The sequence below is a fragment of the Sciurus carolinensis genome, chromosome X (assembly GCF_902686445.1).
Source record: "Sciurus carolinensis chromosome X, mSciCar1.2, whole genome shotgun sequence".
Classification (NCBI taxonomy): Eukaryota; Metazoa; Chordata; class Mammalia; order Rodentia; family Sciuridae; genus Sciurus; species Sciurus carolinensis.
This window is the reverse complement of record NC_062232.1, coordinates 106,360,264-106,380,266: the sequence shown is the minus strand read 5'-3', so window position 1 is coordinate 106,380,266 and position 20,003 is coordinate 106,360,264. Positions and strand designations below refer to the sequence as shown.

The 20,003-nt window shown below is 34.0% G+C and overlaps 1 pseudogene; it reads right to left on the bottom strand.

Annotated features, from left to right (window-relative positions):
- Window positions 1-19,583, bottom strand: part of LOC124971645 (protein DEK-like) — a 37,069-nt pseudogene extending 17,486 nt beyond the window's left edge.
- Window positions 19,584-20,003: the final 420 nt, after the last annotated feature.

Genomic DNA, 20,003 nt, shown 5'->3' with positions numbered 1-20,003 from the left:
TTTTTTGGGGGGTAGATGTCTGCCAAGAGACAGATTAAATTAAACTATAAATTTAATTCTAGATTCTCAGTTCCTGGAACATGTTATGCACTCAATTAAATTTTTTGAATGAATGTACTATTTTATACTAAGTCAATGTTACCTCTACAATTTCTTTCTCAGTACCAACTAAATATGTTTTTCTGATTAAGAAAAAAGAACTAGCCTGGCATCTTTCAATATGAAGAAACTTTACATATTTAAAGACAATTTTTAAAATCATAAAGTTCTAAAACTGAAAGAGTGCCTTGATTTTCAAATTAAGTTACTTGCCACCAGTATATGTGCCAAGGCTTAGAGAAGAAAACAAGATATATAGGGCTATGTTGTTTTGTAGCATCTCCTGAAAAGTGATGCATGAAAATCTTTTCATATTAAAGCAAACAAAAATATGTGGTGATATGGTATGGAAAATACACATGATTTATTCAAATGAAATACAAAATTTCAAAGAAATATCATATTTGTAGAGGAATGTTACAATACATTGAGATCTACAAAGAAAGCATAGATATTTTCCTTATCTATTAAAGGTCATTTGGTAGAAATTTTTGAGATTATTTAAGTTTATCACTACATTGTATCAATGTGGATGCTGAAATCCAGAAAGCAGAAATTATTTTAAAGAGGCTACTATATATATCAATGGAAAATCCTGATTAAAATCCATATAATTACTAATAATCAATAAATTCCTTCAATTGTGCATGTGACATATTTCAATATTCCTCATTGTCTCTATTATCCTCCTGCCTCTATATGCCTTGCAATACAATGCCTTTTCAAGCTACCTTTTAAATTACTAACAATGATTTCTGTCTAGAACATAAGTCAATGTATCAAACTTACCTCTTTTTTATTGGTTTTTTTAAGTTATATATGACGGTAGAATCCATTATGATATAATTATGAAAACATGAAATATATCTTATTTGAATTAAGACCCCATTCAAACTTACCTCTGAAAAAACATTCAACAATTCAAGGGTGTAGTTCAGTGGTAGAGCACTTGTCTAGTATGTACATAGCCTTAGTTTTAGTCCCCTTATTGCCAAAAAAATTTTTAAATGTCAATACCAGAAAGAATGCAAGTATCTAATACACAAAAGTAAGGGGACATGTTAAAGGAGCATGGGAGCTAAACTTTAAAACATCTCAATGGGTAAAGTTGGAGCAATTTGAGTAATAATTAATAAAACATTGACATGAAATTCAAAATATAAAATAAGTTTTCAGGAAGTCATAAAACATATTTGAAGAAATATTTAAATGGGAGGGAAGACAAATCTACCTTACAGAAAAAACTCCAAATAATATGTATAGTTATAATTCTTATCAAGAGGTGGAGATTGCCTACTTACTAGAATGGGGGCTCAATTTACTAATTTGCTTCCATAGGAAACAGTACAGAAGTTTGATGACTACACTTTAAACAAGGGATAAAGGCTAATGACATCTGATTACATAGACTTATCATGCACCTTTATATAAAGTCATGAATAGGTCAATTCATTTTATGGTATTCTTCCCTAAATCAATAATGCTAGCTTTTATTTTAAATGAGAAAAATATCACCTACATCCAAGTCGAAGACATTATGAAAAATACTTGACTGCTGTTTTTCAAGCCAGTCAGGATCATCAAAAATAATTAACAACTGTCAGAAATGAGATGAACCTAAGGACAGTAGTGGGACTTGGGACATAGCTCAGTCGTAGGGTATTTGCAGAGCATGCACAAGGCCCTGGATTCAATTACAGGACTGTAAGACCAAGCAAAACAAACAATGAGAAAAAAAGAAAGTAAAAGGACAGTAGAAAAGGAATGGAAAACCCAAATAATGTATACCGTTTAGTTAATAACTAGGTACCAATGGCAAATTTTTGGTTTTCAAAACTGTATCATGGTAATATAAAATGTCAGTTTTAGGAAACTGGATTAAGAGTATATGAAAACTACTAATCCTACTATTACAGCTTTTCTATATATCAAATTATTTTTAACAATAGTAACAAGAAAAAAATAGATAATATGCTTTAATAAAACCCATCATTATATGCACCAGTAAAAATTAGACCTATATAAATGCAAAATATTAAATACACAAATGGAAAATTCAATCTTCATTCTTATAACAAAATATTTTATTTTATTTTAAGATATTAAAATAATACTTCAATAAATATATAAAAGAAGACACAACTAAAATTAGAAATGAAAGGGAATACATTGCTACTGATCTTATGGAAATAGAAAAGAGTATAAAAATGCTATGAATAATTGTACAGTGACAGTTTAGATAATTATAATGAAAGGGGCGTGTTCCTAGAAACATACAAATTACCAAAACTGATTTAAGAAGAAATAGAAAATCTGAATAATCTAGCATGAATATGAGATTCAATAAGTAATTAAAAACCTACCAACAAAGAAAAGCCCAGTACAGATGTCTTCATTGGATAATTATTCTAAGAATTTAAAGAAGAATTAGCCAATCTTTCTCAAAATATTTCAAAAAATTACAGAAGGAGAAAATTCTTTATCCTCCGAGTCCGGCATTCTCCTGGTATCAAAGCTAGACAAGGTCATCATAGGAAAAGAACAGACCAACCTATAACATGAATATATAAGTGAAATATTCTGCAAAGTAATTACAAAGATAATCTAGTAGCATACTAAAAGTACTATATGTTATGACTAAGTAGAATTTATCCAAAATATGTAACAATAGTTCAACATTTGAAAATCAATTAAAATAATATCTCAAATTAATTGAGTTAAAGGGAAAAACATGAAGATGCCAATCGTAAAAACCTTGACTAAACCAAAACTCTTACATGATAAAATACTAAAAAACTAGAAAGAGAAAAAACATCTAGCATTATGCATAATCATAAAGACTGAAAGATTTTCCCCTAATATCAGGAACAAGTATAAGAAACCTGCTTTCACCCTATTATTGAACACTTCACTAAAGTTCTAATTAGTGAAGATGAGCAAGAGAAAAAGTAAAAATGCATACAATTTAGGAAAAAAGAGGAAATCTATATTTATTTTCCTATAAAACAACTTTAGAGAAAATCCTAAAGAAGTCATACAACAACAATTAGATCTAAAATTCCAAATCAGTAATGCTTTAGCATGAGATAAATATATATAATATCTTGCATTCTTCATCTAATACCAATGAATAGTAAATAAAAGGATATTAAGAAAGCAATCCATTTGATATAGCATCAAAAAATAAAATACTAAAATACTTAATAATCAATTTAATTAAGGAAGTCAAGTTTTATACTGAAAATGGCAAAACATTGTGGAAAGAAATTAAAAAGACCCAAATAAGTGAAAATATAGCTTGCATTTATAGAAAAGAAGACTTAATATTGTAAAGATGACGATATCATCCAAAGTGATCTAGAGATTCAATGCATTCCCTATCAAAATTCCAGTGACTTTTTTTTTCAGATACAGAGGTATGAATTCTTAAATTCATGTAGAATTGCAAGGAGACTGAAATGATCAAAACAATCTTGTGAAATAAGAACAACTTTGAAGGAAAACCACTTCCTAAATTCAATATTTACCCCAAAGTCACAGTAATCAAAACTGTTTGACATTGGCATAAAAATGAGTATATCGATCCATGGAATAGTACTGAGAGTCCAGAAATAAAGACACAACGTATATTCAATTGATTTTTAATGAAGATACCAAGATCATTTGGTGGCAAAAGAGTGTTCTTTTCAACAGATGGTGCCAGAACATCTGGATATCCACACACAAAAAATATTAAGTTCATTCCATCACACCATGAAGAAAAATTTCCTCAAAATGGATTAAAGATACCTATTTAGTTATTAAACTATAAACTCCTTAGAAGAAAGTATAATAAATTTTTGTGATTGTCAATTTAGCAATAGACTCATATATGATAATAAAAGCAGAAGCAACAAAAATATAGATGAATTGGTCTTCAGCAAAATTTAAAAATTGTGCATTATACCTAGGTCACTATCAAAAAGTGAAAACATAACCTACAGTAATGAATTCATTAAACTTGTGTCCTTATCTCCAGTCATAGAATTTGTCAGTTTGTCTGATTGCTTAATTTTAGTTCTGTTATGCTTGCATCACTTATTCTTTTCTTTCTACCCTTTAGAAGCTCCAACTATGTGTTTTATAGATGCAGGTTATCAATAAATTTTCTTGAACTATCAAATGAATGCTATCTTATCTTGTTTCCCTGATAATTATTATCAAAAACAATGTCTTAGCAATAAGAAAATAATTCATAGAAATGTAGAATAAAAAAATGATCAAGTTCATCTTAATATGAGGAATATATCCTAAAGGAGTAAATTTTAAACCAAATTTTGATGGAAGTAAGGAGGATTCATAAGTGGGAAATACGAATGAAGCAGATGGTACAAATGAAGCTATTACAGTAGTATGTGTGGAAAAACAATGGAGTCAATAAAGTAATAATGCAATCAATAAACACAGGGTAGTAACATTGGTATAAAATGGACTGAGGAATAAAAGATTTCATGCAGTGCATGGGCTGTGATTGAGAGTAATACAGAATATATGATTATAAGGAAAATATAACAGGCATATTATTAACTAAACTATTTATCTATTGCCTAACTGTGATGCATTTGGCTCCTAGTCAACCCAGAGAAATTAGATTTTTTTCTATCCAATATTTTATCTATCAAATCAGGGAGATTAGAAATGGTACTATCTCTCTACCTACTATTAGAAAGAAGAATAAAGACATAGCATGGATATACTGAATAGATCCTACCAAACAAGGCAATTCAAGACATGTAGCAATCTCTCTCAATATAATTGAACCTGCTGGCTGTGGAAATGGGTAGTGCATTAGGAGTCTATTCACTTACTATAAGGTTATAGATTATTATAAAGCTCTAGTTCTAGATTTTGGAAAGAATATCTATTTTACAATAGAAGTAAACCAGGCGTACATCTCACTAATGTCATATATGATAGGCAAAACAGCCTACAGTAAAGAAAAAAACCGCTTTACGTGTGTGTGTGTGTGTGTGTGTGTGTGTGTTTGTGTGTGATTGACACATTGCCACAAGAATGTTTATTTAAGTGTATCAATTATCAAATCTGCTTTAGTATTCTGTACAAATTGAAGGTTTTCATGATGTGGCCTGTTGGATGTTTGTCAACTATTAACTACTACTGCTTTTTTGTCGTTTTTGTATACAGGCAGACTTGCACTAGATTTCAATTTATCTATCAGTACTAGCCATGACACCCTCCCTTCCCCTAACACAATAGTTACAAAGACCTGCTGAAACTGGATTGCTAATGGTTTCTTCCAAACTGCCCAAATTACAAGGTAAAATTGACAACAGACTTTTATTAATAAAGAACAACCTTCAAGTATATTAAATGTTTCACTTATCCACTTAAGTACTTTTAAAGCTCTTTTAACTTTGACAAGCATAGAGAAAAACAGTCTTGACAGTGATGGAGAGTGGAAAACATGCATGGAATTTGGTTGCTTGCCAAGTAATTGAAGGACACAATAAATAACCCCTCCATGTCATTAGAGATGATGATATAACTTGAAAGGAAGCCCAAAGTATCTAAGGTTAATCATATTTATTTCATAGGAAATCTGGCTGAAACTTTAAGCTTTAAAAGGAACAGAAAACAAATGAAGATGTTTTCCTTAGTGTAAAGGGATCTGTGGGAATCCTGTCAGTTTTTTCTACATTAAAACCATCTTTTCATACAGGAAGAGTCATACTGCCTTTATTCCCCAACCCTTGAAAAAAAAAAAAAACCCGCAACCCAAGAAACAATTTAAAAATTCTATTTATGGTTATTTTTCACAAATTCCACTAAAGGACAAACAGGAGAAAAAACTTAAAAAGCAATACAAACAAACCTCAAAATTCACATCTAAATACATCAAAATGTATTTTAATATACATGGAATATATATGAGTAGCACAGAATTTGCCCAGCTTCATTTTCATATAGACTGCACAGTGCAATTTGCAATTTTAAATAATGCCAACTCATTTTTAATTTTTTTACACAGAAGCACTTTGAATCTAGTCACAGAGTTGGTAAATGTTGTGTTTTCATTTTAGAGAAGAGAAGACACAGAGGTGAAGTAACTCACCCAATGTAAAACAGATTAGAGATGTCGGACTTAGAACCATATCTGAGATCTCCTGATTGCAAATTCTTTTTTTCCCATTTGGGATCATCATTACCTCATAGTAATGTCTTATATATGATTTTTATAGTTGCTAAAGTACTTCTTCATATACTAAGTGAAACAAGAAGAAATTGTCTATAGCCACCCATTTTGGATCTATTAAAATGACAATTTCATAGGGTTCACACAGACATTAACACCAACTTTCACATCACCCTCATCCCTAAACACCTGAACCTACATGATAAGGGAACAATATTCCCAAGTACTCTCAATTTAGGAGAACATACATATAATGAGTTTTTATTACTCTCTCCTTCCTTTTTTACTCCCTTTTGCCTCTTGACATCTAGATCCTATAGGTGACTGATAGATGATTTTACACAAGAGTTCTAATACTGATCTGAGAAACTTGGAACCGCTCCTCAAGGTGTATGTCCCACTCATTGTAGGCTAGTAATTCAATGGAATAAATTTCTAAACAATATCCAAACTGCTACTCTAGTATAATTATGCTGCTCCTTACAATGGTATTATTCATTTCCCATCAAGTAATCTAATATTTATTCTGCCAGTATGTAAGATTTCTTTAAGGATCACCCCCACTTTTCTCTTTTTTATTTCTTCCATTCATTCTCTTTTCCTCTCCTCCCTTTTCTTTCTCATTCTCTTCTCCATGTTTGTCTCTTTACCATTTATCTCCCCTATAACTCCCATTTCCCTGTTTGTTTGTTTTTTTAATCTCTCCTGCAGAATCTCCCTTTCCTATTCTTTTTCACTATCTATGTAAAACTTCGATCCTGCAGTAAACATAGAACAATTTGCAGAATCTCTAGTTTTCTCCTGCCCCGAAGAAGCAGCCAACTTAAATTCTAGACTATTTGGGTGTCTTTCCTTTGCACTAAATATTGAAATTTTTTTCTATCTAGAGGGACTGTGATAATTATGTCCCAAGGCACTTATTTGGCATTAATAGGTTTTTAGTCATGATATTAATTATTCTGATTCAGTAATATATTTTAATTAAATTTAATTTAGAGATAACTATAAGTTCACATGTAGTTGTAAGAAATAATACAGACATTCTGTGCATACCATTTACACAATTTCCCCAATGGCAAAAATTAGCAAAAGTAGAATGTAATATCATTGTCAAAATATTCACATTAAAAGGGCAAGACTCTAATAGAGCAAATTACATCATGATTTATGAATATGTCAACATGAACCCCATAATTATGTATAATGATAATGCAATAATAGAAAATTAAATAAAAAGTAGAGCAAAATACAGAACATTTCCATCACCATAGGTATCACTCAATTTTCCTTTCATAGCTATACCCACCTCCCTTCTAAGCTTTGTGCTTGACCTTTCTGGTAATCACTAATCAGTTCTTCATTTCTCTAATTTTGTGAATTCAAGAGTGCTATGTAATTGCAAACATATGGTTTTTTTTCACTAAGGAAAATTTTCTGGGAATTTGTTCAGGTTGATATATGCATCTATATTCCATTCCCTTTTATTGCTGAGTAGTGTTTTCAGTATATAATACTCAATGTTTTTACTAACCACTCATCCATGAAAAGTAATTTTTGCCATTACAAATAAGTCCACTCTAAGAACTCGTGTACAAACTTTAGTTTGAATATAACATTTCATTTCTTTGAGATAAATGTTAAGGAGTACAATTGCTAAGTCGTTTGGAAGTTGCATGTTCATTTTTTTAAATGACAATTGTTGTTTGTCATTTTACATTTCATTGTCAACTGTGTTAGTCAGCTTTTCATCATTCTGACCAAATTACCTAACGAAAACAGCTTAGAGGAGGAAAAGTTTATTTTTGGCTCAAGTTTCAGATGTTCAATCCATGGTTGGCTGACTCCATTACCCTGGAACCAAAGTAAGGCAGAACACAATGGTGGAAGGGCATGGTGGAGAAAAGATCCTCACCTCTTTGCAGCCAGAAAGTAGAGAGAGAGGGAGGAGAGAAAAGGAGGAAGGACAAGACTTATTCACTAAGGGTATGTCCCCAGTTACCCACCTCCTCTAGCCACAACCCACTTGCCTACAATTACTACACAGTCCATTCAAATTGTGAATTCATCAAATGGATTAATTCACCTATTAGTTTACAGCTCTCCTAGTCTAGTCATTTTACCTTTGAACAATCCTAAATAGCAGGAACTTTTATGCAAACCATAGCAATCAACATTATGAAGAATCTAGTTTTTCTGAATTTTTGTGAACACTTAATGTTTCAATATTTTTTTATTTTAATAGTTCTGACAGGTGTGAGGCAATATCTCTTTGTAGCTTTAATTTGCATTTACTATCTAATGATGATAAATGTTTTTATATGTTTATTTGCCATCTGAATGTCCACTTTTGTGAATTGATTTTACCCATTTCCTTTTTTATTAGCTATTGAGTTCTGAGAGTTGTTTTTATATGTTAGATACTAGAGCTAAATTTTTAATTGATTTTCAGTTTGTCAAGTGTTTCTTTAACCAAAAGTTCTTGGAGAAAATGATTTTAATGTTTATAAAACTAAAAGCATGTATGTATCTATATGCAATATGTCATACATATACAAAATATATTGATATTTATATGTCTGTCTACTTTTTCAGTAATGTGATAAATCCTACTTTGCAATCATGTGGGATATGGTGGTCCCTCTAATATACTGATGGAGTCAGTTTGCTAATACTTTTGAGGGTTTTTGCATCTATATTCATAAAATATTATCTTCGTCTAGTTTTTGTATTAGAATTATAACTTCATAAAATAAAAGGGAAATGTTCTCTCCTCATATATTTTAGAAGAAATGATATGGAGTTGGTGTTAATTATTCTTTGAACATATAGCAAAATTCTTAAAGTGAAAGCATCTGAACTTTATGACTTATGTTTTAGAAATGTTTAACTTATGGATCCAATTCTCTTAATAGTTACAATATCATGCAACAAACATGCACTAAGGTTTTTCTAAATATCAAACTCCATGTTATGCACTTAGAATAAAAAGGTGGTAAGATATCTGACCCTTAATGGTCTTAAGTTTTAGATGAGTGAAGAGACACTTAATCTCATATTTAAAAAAAAATATAAGTATAATCATTAGGATATATGTAGGGTTTCAGGAAAATATAGCAGATTTGAAACAAAAAGTGGTCTGTGGATAAGAAGAGGCTTCAGGAAGAGTTCTACGGAGGAAATTAAACCTTGAAAGACAAATAAGACTTAGCCCAGTAAATAGAGATATGCATAGGAGGGTTAGGGCAAATTAGGCAAAGAAGCAGCAGAAGCACATACATAGAAATGAGAAGTAGTATAGAGAAAGGATATAAGTAGTTTGAAGTTGCTGGGGCATAAAGCTTGAAGTGAGGAGAATAAGGACATGTGGCTGGAAATTTAGACTGTCTAAATCATGAGGGATATATAATAACATCTATGATGCTCTTGTTGAACTTTCAAAGGTTAAGCAAAAGTTATGAACAATTTTTTTATTGATGCATAACAAGTGAACAGAGGAGTGGTTTTCATTGTAACATATGCATATGTTCATGTAACATAATATGATCAACTTTATTCACCAATACCTCCTCCTACCCTACCTTTCTCTGTCCACCGATCCCCTTCCTGTACTCTAATAGTCTTCCTTCTGCTTTTGTATCTTTTTCTTCTTTTTTTCTCTAGCTTTCATGTAAGAGAGAAAGTTTTCATTACTTGTATTTCTGGTCCATCTTATTTCATCTAACATGATACTCTCTGAATACATCTGTTTTCTTGCAAATGACATACTTTTATTCTTTGTTATGGCTGAATAAAGCTCCACTGTGTATATGTTATTCAGTCATCATTTGACCGACAACTAGGCTGATTCCATAACTTGACAATGGAAATAGTGCAACAATAAGTATTGATATGCATGTATCACTCAAATATGTTGATTTTAATTAATTTGGATAAATAAGGAGTAGTGGTATACCTGAATCACATGGTAGTTCTTAGATTTTTTGTTTTTTTTTTTTTAATTGAGAAACCTCCATACTTATTTCCATAGTGGCTGTGCTAATTGACACTCCCACCAACAGTGTTACTTTGTACTTCATCCTTTCCTCCATTTACTATTGGCTGTATTCTTAATGATTAAAAATTCCTTCTGACTGGACTCTGACTGAATATCAATGTACTTTGATTTGCATTTCCCAATAGCTAAATATTTTGAATATTATTTTAATGTAATTGTTGGCCATTCATACTTCTTTTGAGAAATGGCTGTTGTGCTCACTTGACCATTTATTGCATGGATTATTTGGTTTGTTTGTTTTGTTTTGTTGTTGTTGTTGTTTTGGTGTTCAGTTTCTTGAGTTCTTTGTAAACTTTGGAAATTTTGAAAGAGCAGCTGGCAAAGATTTTCTCCCATTTCATCCAATCTCAGTGGCTGGATCCCGCCCTGATTTAGGTGGCAGTTTTGTGAGTTCACAAGGATTTCCTGATATACCAGGAGAATTACAAAGATTTTACCCGCCTTCCTCCAGTACAGACCTAGGTGACTTTGGAAATTCCACAGATATCCTGGAAACTTGTGCACCCCCTGGCACTGCAGAGGAGTTGGTGCCAGGACCTCCCCTACCCACGGGACTGAACTTTCTCTAGAGTGGATGAGGCACTTTCTGTGTACCCCCAGAGTGTTTGGTGTACATGGAGAAATACTATGTACCCAGATTGTAGAATGGGCCCAGTTCTGTTTCCTTTGCTAACTGGTGATTTTCTTTGGCTTTAGGCTTGTAGTATTATTGCTGTATAAATTATTCAGATGACTTGTTGCCATGTCGTTCCTCCATGGCACTATTTTTTATGTTCTCTAGAGAAAGGATGGATAAGATGGTTTCCCCTAGGTACAGGATTAGGCATGACTCCAACTAGATGACTCTCCGTCCCAGTTCTCTACTTATAAACTGAGTAAAGCAGAGCACTTCTCATGTTAACACCATGCTATAAAATTCCTGGTTCAGTTAAGTTCAAACTGACTTTTACTTCTGCCAGTTTCTGCAATATCCTTCCAGATATAGCTGTCTTTCTCTCCCTTCACTGGCACTGCATGTGCAGGATCAGAACTTATTAGCTCTCACTTTATTCCAGTAAATGGAGTCTCTGATTCTCTTCAAGTTTCTTACTGTCCAAAATTGAACCTTAATACATTCCCTCAGTTGCCCACCTCACTGAGTAGCTGGTCTTCAACTATTTCAGTTTTGTAATCCTGAATGAACTGGTACATGCAACCTGCTTCTACAACAATATCTTGCCTTCTCATAATTTTTATTTTATATTTATTTTAGTGGACACATAATAAATATCTTCCAAATGAATAAATTAACTTATGTATATATGTAGGGCACTTAATGACTAAAAGATTGGAATCAAGGAAATTTATTAAGAAGTAATGCAATCATTTGTAAAAGGTAATGTGAAGGTTGAAACTACTATAAATAACAATAAAGACTAAATAAAATATATTAACATAAGGGAGGAAAAGTAATATTTCCATACTTCTCATGAGTTTTTATTTGGGACAGGCCCTTGTAACAAAGGACAGATTAACAAAAGAAAAACAACAATATATTAATATGTGTAATGTACATTACACTGGAGAAATATCAATGAAAACATGATATTATTTTACCTTCACTTTCTTCTCTCTGGGCCCAATGATGTTGAAATATAGAAAAAGATAAGAAGACTACAATATTGGGGAATCAGACAACAAGTATTTAGTAATAAAGTGGGAGATTATGATGTAAGTGTTGGTGGTTAAAAACCTAGGGAAGCAGAAAGGGGGAAATAAACCCTTATAACTTATAGTATTGAAGCCAGAATTAAGGACAGGCAGTTAGTGTAGAAATAGGGGATGGGGTCAAATCAAGGAAACAAAGGCCATGAAAGACATCTGCCTCTGGAAGTTGGAGACTGCCCCTGGGAGGATGGAATGCCAAAGATCTCCAGAGCCCATTGATTACCAAATTTACCTGCCTTTATCAAGGACTGCAAGCAAGGAGCTACTAATTAGTGCCCCCTGGGCCCTTACCTGCCTGAATCACCTTGGCCTTCCCCCTGCCCATCTTCTCACTTTATGCAAAACCAGGCCTAATTAGGTAGGCAGGAAGGACAGATAAGGGGGAGAGAACTGGAGAATAAAAGAGACCTTAACCTATAAAAGATGTAGGGTGTGCTCACTTCTTGGAAATTTAGAACATCAGCCATGGCCCCTTCTTCCTCCCGGGAAAAGTCTGTGTTATTACTTTTAAATAAAATCTGCTTAATATGCTTGCCTTGGTGTGCTTCTCTAGTATTCAAACTTCAACATTAGAGGGAGCAGAACTTGTCACCGATCAACGGCAGTATCAGATTTGGAGGCTCCATTGGGATTTACACCGAGGTAAGTAAGCTTCTCTCTCCATGTACCCCACATCTGTTTGAGGTGCATCTTTCTGTCTCTTTATTTTTAGAGGGTAAAATGGGCACCCGTTGGCTACTTAAAGGCAGTTAGTGCAGCCACCATTCTTCAAGACTCGGGCGAGAGGTTTCTGGCCCAGGCAGTTTCCAATCACCTGCTCTGTACACCAGGCATGTTGAACTCTGCCAAAGCCATTTCCTACTTTTCTGTCTAGGCCCAGAGTGCAATTGTCACCAGTACACAGTGTCCCTAGTCCTGACCTACCCAGGATGCATGGAGGAGGAGGAAGGGTTGAAACAACTGCAGGGTTCTCTGGCCCAGGCTACTCTGGGGCAGACCCCAAAGGTTTCTTCTCTGGAGTTCCACTCCTGACCACCTAAGGGGTATCCAGGGTGGTCGGTAGATGAATGGCACTGAGGGAGAGCGCCAATTACCTTTGCCTCCGTTATGTGCTCCACAACACTCCCGCACATCCACTCCCTCCAGGATGCTCCCCTTCCCTTGCCAGTCAGACATTAGGAATTCAAACTGTAGGATTAAGGCCTGGAATGATTAGTATGAAAATGCCCAGGTTCCCTGTGTTTGCATAGTTAGCTTTCACTAGTCTATCTAGAGTCTCTCCATTACTGTTCCTATGCTTAAATGTGCTCACTGTGTCTTTAAGCTGCAAGACGGAGGCATTTAAAATCAACCCCTCCCATGAGACCCTCCAAGAAAAGGGCATTATATGCCTAAGAACCAATAGATGTCCCCTCATCCTCCGGAGATTTCCTTTAGTCTTTAGGGCAAAAAGATAGGCAAAAGGCACACTTTTTACTTTTGTCATCATTTTTGATAATTAGGAGTTTATAGTGGCAGGGAGGAAAGCAGTAATGTCCTTAAGTCTGAATCCTCCAAGGGTCTCTAGAACAGGGCAAACTAGAACCCTAGCACTTTGCTAAAGAAGGCCAGAAATAACTTTGGCAAAGCCAGGTAGTGAGAGATGGGTTTTTCTGGACCGTAAGGAAGCTCAGTTAGGGAGACGTCCCTAATACTTCTAACTCAGGAGGGAGCTTCTCTCTCAACAGTATTGCCAGGTTCACCACTAGCCTTCATACTGCTAAATTACAAATGATCAAGAAAAGTGCCTTTCATATGTTACCATGCTTGACAGCAATAATCTCTACCATGAGAGGAGAAAGCCTTGAGGAATCATCACCTACTGAGGGAGGAAAATCAAGGGGACCTCCCCCCCAACTTAAGACACATAAAAAATAAATTTAGGGAGGTTTTTGGAAGATCCTAATAAATATTGAGATGTTTCAAAACTTATGCCAGGTATTTGACTTCACCTGGAAAATTATGCTATTAACCATCTAGAGCACAGGCAGTTCCCAGAAACCATCCTAACTGGGATTCAAATAATGAGTAGGATGCCTAGAAAACTATTATGAGGCCTTCAGGAAAGTCCTGTTACTTTCACAGACAGACTCAGGAAAACCATAAGAAAACACACCACCCTTAATCCTGAATCCATAGAGGGCCACCTACTTTTAAAGTATAAATTTATCATTCAGTCAGCCCAAACATTTAGAGGAAATTACAAAAATTGGCATGTGGTCCTGATCAATCCTTAGATAATCTTCTCCAACTTGCATCTTCCATATTTTAATAGAGAGCATAAAGACAAGAAAAAGGACTTATTAAAGATTATTCAAAACCTTAAAGATCATTCAAAATGACAGAAACTTTTAATGCCGTGCAAGAGCCCATGCAATTCACCTATTTTAGGAGTTAAAAAGCAAACTGCCTAGTCCAAAACCTTAGAATAATAAAGCAGTAATTTACCCCACCCTGTAGTTCTTATCTTGGATTCCAACTGCTGCTAGGTTTACTAAGTTAGATTTAAAAGATGGCTTTTTTTGTATACACTAGGCTCTTAATCGCAATTCCTGCTCGACTTTGAGGAACCAGATAATGTGTCTCAACTAACCTAGACAGTGTTGCCTCAGGATTTAGATGGCCCTCAACTGTTCTGAACAAACCTTAGCTGAGGACTTAACAAAATTCAGAGATAAAACCTCTGTAATTTTTCTCCAGTATGTAAATGACATCCTTTATGTGCCTCCACCCAGGAGGAATATCAAAAGGCCATCACCAGAGCTCCTAAACTTCTTAGCTAATAGTAATTATAAGATCTCAAAAAAATAAAACTTAGTTATGCCATCAACAGATTCAATGCTACAGGAAAATAGCCACCATAGGACAATATTCTGCCCCAGGAATATCAAAAAGGGGCCTTACTTCAAGCTCCTGTCCTCAGCTTACCTATGAAGCAAGATTTAACCTGTTTGTCACTAAGGGGAAAATAAATCCTGGATAGGCAACCATAGGCAGCTCAATAACCAATGGCATATCTCAGTGAGGAGCTTAGCATAGTAGCTTCATTCTCAAAAGTAATGGAAAATAAGGTCTCATAATTTTCATTGACATTCAAGCCTGTCCTGATAGAAATGGCTAAAATGCCCTAGGCACAAGGTTTCTGTTAAAACCTGTTAGATCCTTCCACATCTCAGTCAAGGCTTACATTGAAATGTAAATAAAAGAAGCCTGAAGGCTCAGTAGGAGTCCAGTCTCAAGCCCAAGGGAGAAAAAACAAAAAAACAAAAAGAGTATTACCTGAACTCCAGCAAAAGTAAATTTTATGGTGCTTTATTAAAGTAATTAATGGCCATATCATTTTTCCAGGACTATTGTTTTTTTTTTAATTCTATATTCTTTTGAGCTCATGACTTTTTGATCAGTTCTATTTTTTTATTCAACTAAAGTTTTTGAACATCTGTTACATTGCAATGGAGATTCACCTATAAAGTTACAAGGTCTTTGATTTTGTGTTATTTGTATGTCATGCTGTCTGACATCATGTTTTGTCTGTATCAAAACTGAGCACTCCTAAAATTAAAATTTAAAAAATGGATCCAGGTACTTTTAATTCATGTGATTTAAAAAGGTTCAATTCATATTGGGTAAATTAATAAAAGTAAAATGTCTTTAAAAATAACTTGCAAGTCTACAGGTGGTCAAACTAATAAAATGCTGATGTTAATAAAATGTCTAATATCAATTGTTTCTAGGACTTTTCTTCAATAGGAAAGAGATGACAAATACTGTTCAGGACACTTGTCTGATATCTTGGTTTTTACAAAAATAAGTGAATTAGAGTTAACATGTATGGGATTACTCAAATGTGTTTGTAGAGACATCTGATTAATTTACAAAGTTAAAATGCTAATTGTCAAATAACATCGAGTACTCTTTAACTCCTTAAATTCCATGGAGTAACACACTTAAACATTATTGGTGTTTTCATAGGTTGGTAAATAAAACGGGTTTAAAATTGCTTTGTGTCATCACTAAACTAAAAACAAGTGTACTAAGAGTTATGTTCTAACAGGTACAATTCTATATACAGAGAGTTCCAAAAGTTTCAACTGTGTTTCAATTAGAGTACTATAAATAACAAAATATTTAATCTTATTAAAATGGAGTAATTTATCTAAATTCAGAAATCTCTTAAGAGTTGTTTCAGAATGTGAACAAAAAGGGGTCAACAGATAGGAAAGAGAAAATAAAAGTTTCTAGATATGGAAATTTATTTAGTGAAGAACAGAATCTTTCTGAGTAAGAAAGTGTTTATGTGATGAAATACATGAGGGTCTAAGTAAGTGCTAAGAAAGTCTGTGTAAGTAAAGAGTAAATTTCAACAAGTTTGCATGTAACTAAGGTGGTTGTATGTATGTGAGAGAGTTAAAGCTATTTAAGGTTTTTTCTAAGGTGAAATACTAATGTTCTGATATAAACCAGTTTAATCTATATGGTAAAATGATAAGGATTTCTTAGAAACACTAATTTAGGGGACTGGGGATTTAGCTCAGTTAGTAGAGCACTTGCCTTGCATGCACAAGATCCTGGATTCAATCCCCAACACCACCAAAAAAAAAAAAAAAAAAAAAAGGAACACTAATTTACTCTTAACTTTGTGTCTATTAAGTTTTATTCTTTAGAACAGTTAGTCTTAAAAATTGGGGTTTATACAATTATGGTTAAACAACTGTTAGAGTGTTGTACTATGTTACAGTCTAAATTTTTCTTTAAAAACTAAACTTGGTAATGTTATATAAAGCCGATACCCCGCCTCCCAACCACTTGTCAATCTGTGTTCCGCCTGCCTCTTACATTACAGGAATTTCCTGTTTCCCACATTACGTCCTAACATGCTAGCTAGGTATTGGTTCACCAGTCATCTTGCAAGTATTCTCCTCCACTATTGGTTCCTTCCAGCCCACGAGATTCCAATATCTGGGAGAAGCATCCATGCCATCTTTCCCTTTTTCCTTCCTTTTCACCCCGGAGTGGACACGCTAGTCATATGCATAATAAAGTCTCTTGCATGAAGCCCTGTGTCTGCTGTGGATTTTTCTGGAGCTATTGTCGAGCCGCAACTGAAATGGGCGTCTGCAGTGGCAGCTTCGTGGGAGGGGCTGGAACCGCTGCGGATCCTGAGCTGAGCTGCATTTTTCCTTACAGGTAATATAAAAGTGTCAAGGTAATTATGAAATGGTCACTCTTTGTATATTAAATTTGTTCATATTTTCCTAGTATACAAGTTTTTAAAACAGGGAATTTATCAAGCTGCTATTCTCCAAATTAAACTTGTCTGTAATGGTAATTTTAAACTTATAAAGAGTAAATTTTATTGGGGATTTATTTCTATCATTTAATGTTCTATTATAGGACCTGTTATCAATAGGGTATATGTAAAATTTGTTACTTTTTACATTGAGATAAAATATTTTAAATGTAAATATATTTCTAAAAGTTAATGAGAGCCTGATTTGTTTAACAACAAAAGGTTAATATCATGAAACATAAAAGCATTTTGCCACTTTGCCACACAAAAGGAAAGTTAAAAGCTCTCTCAGCCTTTCTTTAATTCATGTTTTAGATATAACGTTAAATTGTGTTAACTTTAATGTTCATATAGACTCAGGAATCGATATATGTACACTTCTTAAAATGACATTTAAGAAAGAAGCAAATATCAGCATCAGAATTAGAACACTTAAGATTTGTAAGGAGTCACACCTTACCTGAGATAAGGCTCTGCCTCCCACCTTACTGCATGTTAGAGTGACTCCAATATAAGCCAGACTCCAGCTTCTATAAAGTTATATTCAAAAGATTGGTTTTTGTTGTAAAATTACTGTGATCTCAAACAGGGGATATAATGTATAGCTCAGCCAAAATTTAAGATAGCTATTATACAAGCCAAATATATTTTTAGTCTTGCTAATTTCATTTTGTAAAACTGTTGCCTGTTACTGTTTTGCAGAAGTAGCTGCTTCAGGAACACACAACCTAGGTAACTTGTGATAATAAGCCATCACCTACAAAACAGATAGTGGTAACTTCCAGTACTAATACAGACTCCAGTTAAATAAGGGAAAATAACTGTAAAGTTATAGACATTGAAGTTAAAGCCCAGTACTCTAACTTTATGACTGGTAAGACTGGCTTGCAAGTATGATTATCTAGCCCTAAGTAACAGAAGTATAGAGATCTCTACTAAACACAGGTTATACCAATAAAGGGATATTATACAAAAATCAGATGACATTAAGTAGCTTAACTATATTTTCTGGGGACATTAATGACATTAAGAGTTAAATGTTGTGTTTACATTCCTGATAACCTGGACAATGTTAAAGTCCCCAAATAAAAGTCTCATCCTCTCCAGTCTTTATTAGGTCCTGTTATGGGAACAATTTCTCAGTTCTTCCTCCTCCTGGTGAGAGATTAATTGGCATGTTCCAGATGCTACAACATTTATTTTTTACTAATCTCATTTCAGTACTCACGTATTTTTGTTCTTCTCTCATAGAAGCACTCACCCCCGGATGACTTTACAACCTGATCTTCCCCAACCAGACTTCTAACTTGGACCCCTCAATGAACCTGATTTTTAAAAGGGAACTCCAAACTGCTTGCCCTTCGCTGCCCCCTTTCAGCTTTGAAGCAGCCAAAACAGTCAGCGCCTACTTTCCTTACAGCAGTAAGGAGTTCCTAAAGCAAAAGGGGGGAATGAAGCCAGAATTAAGGACAGGCAGTTAGTGTAGAAATAGGGGATGGGGTCAAATCAAGGAAACAAAGGCCATGAAAGACATCTGCCTCTGGAAGTTGGAGACTGCCCCTGGGAGGATGGAATGCCAAAGATCTCCAGAGCCCATTGATTACCAAATTTACCTGCCTTTATCAAGGACTGCAAGCAAGGAGCTGCTAATTAATGCCCCCTGGGCCCTTACCTGCCTGAATCACCTTGGCCTTCCCCCTGCCCATCTTCTCACTTTATGCAAAACCAGGCCTAATTAGGTAGGCAGGAAGGACAGATAAGGGGGAGAGAACTGGAGAATAAAAGAGACCTTAACCTATAAAAGATGTAGGGTGTGCTCACTTCTTGGAAATTTAGAACATCAGCCATGGCCCCTTCTTCCTCCCGGGAAAAATCTGTGTTATTACTTTTAAATAAAATCTGCTTAATATGCTTGCCTTGGCATGCTTCTCTAGTATTCAAACTTCAACATTAGAGGGAGCAGAACTCATTACCAGTCAATGGCGGTATCGGTATTAGCATCATGTCAATACCAAAAACAACAAAGAAAATGTGTGAAGGAAAATTATGGGGTAATTTATTTTGAAAACAAGCATTTTTTAAATCCTTTGTAAAATATTAACTGAACTAATTAAGCAATGATAATATATGACCAAGTTGAATTTATCTGAGGCTGCAATGATATTTTCACATTAATGACCTACTTATATAATTTACCGCATTTATAGGTCAAATGATTAAATTATATGGAAAACAACCCAAAACCAATTTATGACTTTAAAGCATAAATGTAGCAAATTCTGAAAAGAAAGAGAGCTTCCTTAAATTGATAAAATGTATTTTGTAGACTCAAAGCCCTGAACAAAAATCTTTTTTTTTTAACATTTTTTTATTCAACATTAAAGTGGAAATCCTAGTTTACACCCAAGGCATTTTTTAGAATGGAATAAGAAAATATTTAAGGATCAAGGAGAAAACTAGCATTATTTTCTGATAAAAATATCATTTATGATTTTTAAAATTTCAAGAGACTTAGTGACAAGCCATTTTAAAATTCCAGAGAGCATTCCAAGTTGAGATACCCAAAGACCATTATACCAATCTCATTTGAATTGCTATCCATCAAGAATATACAACAAAGA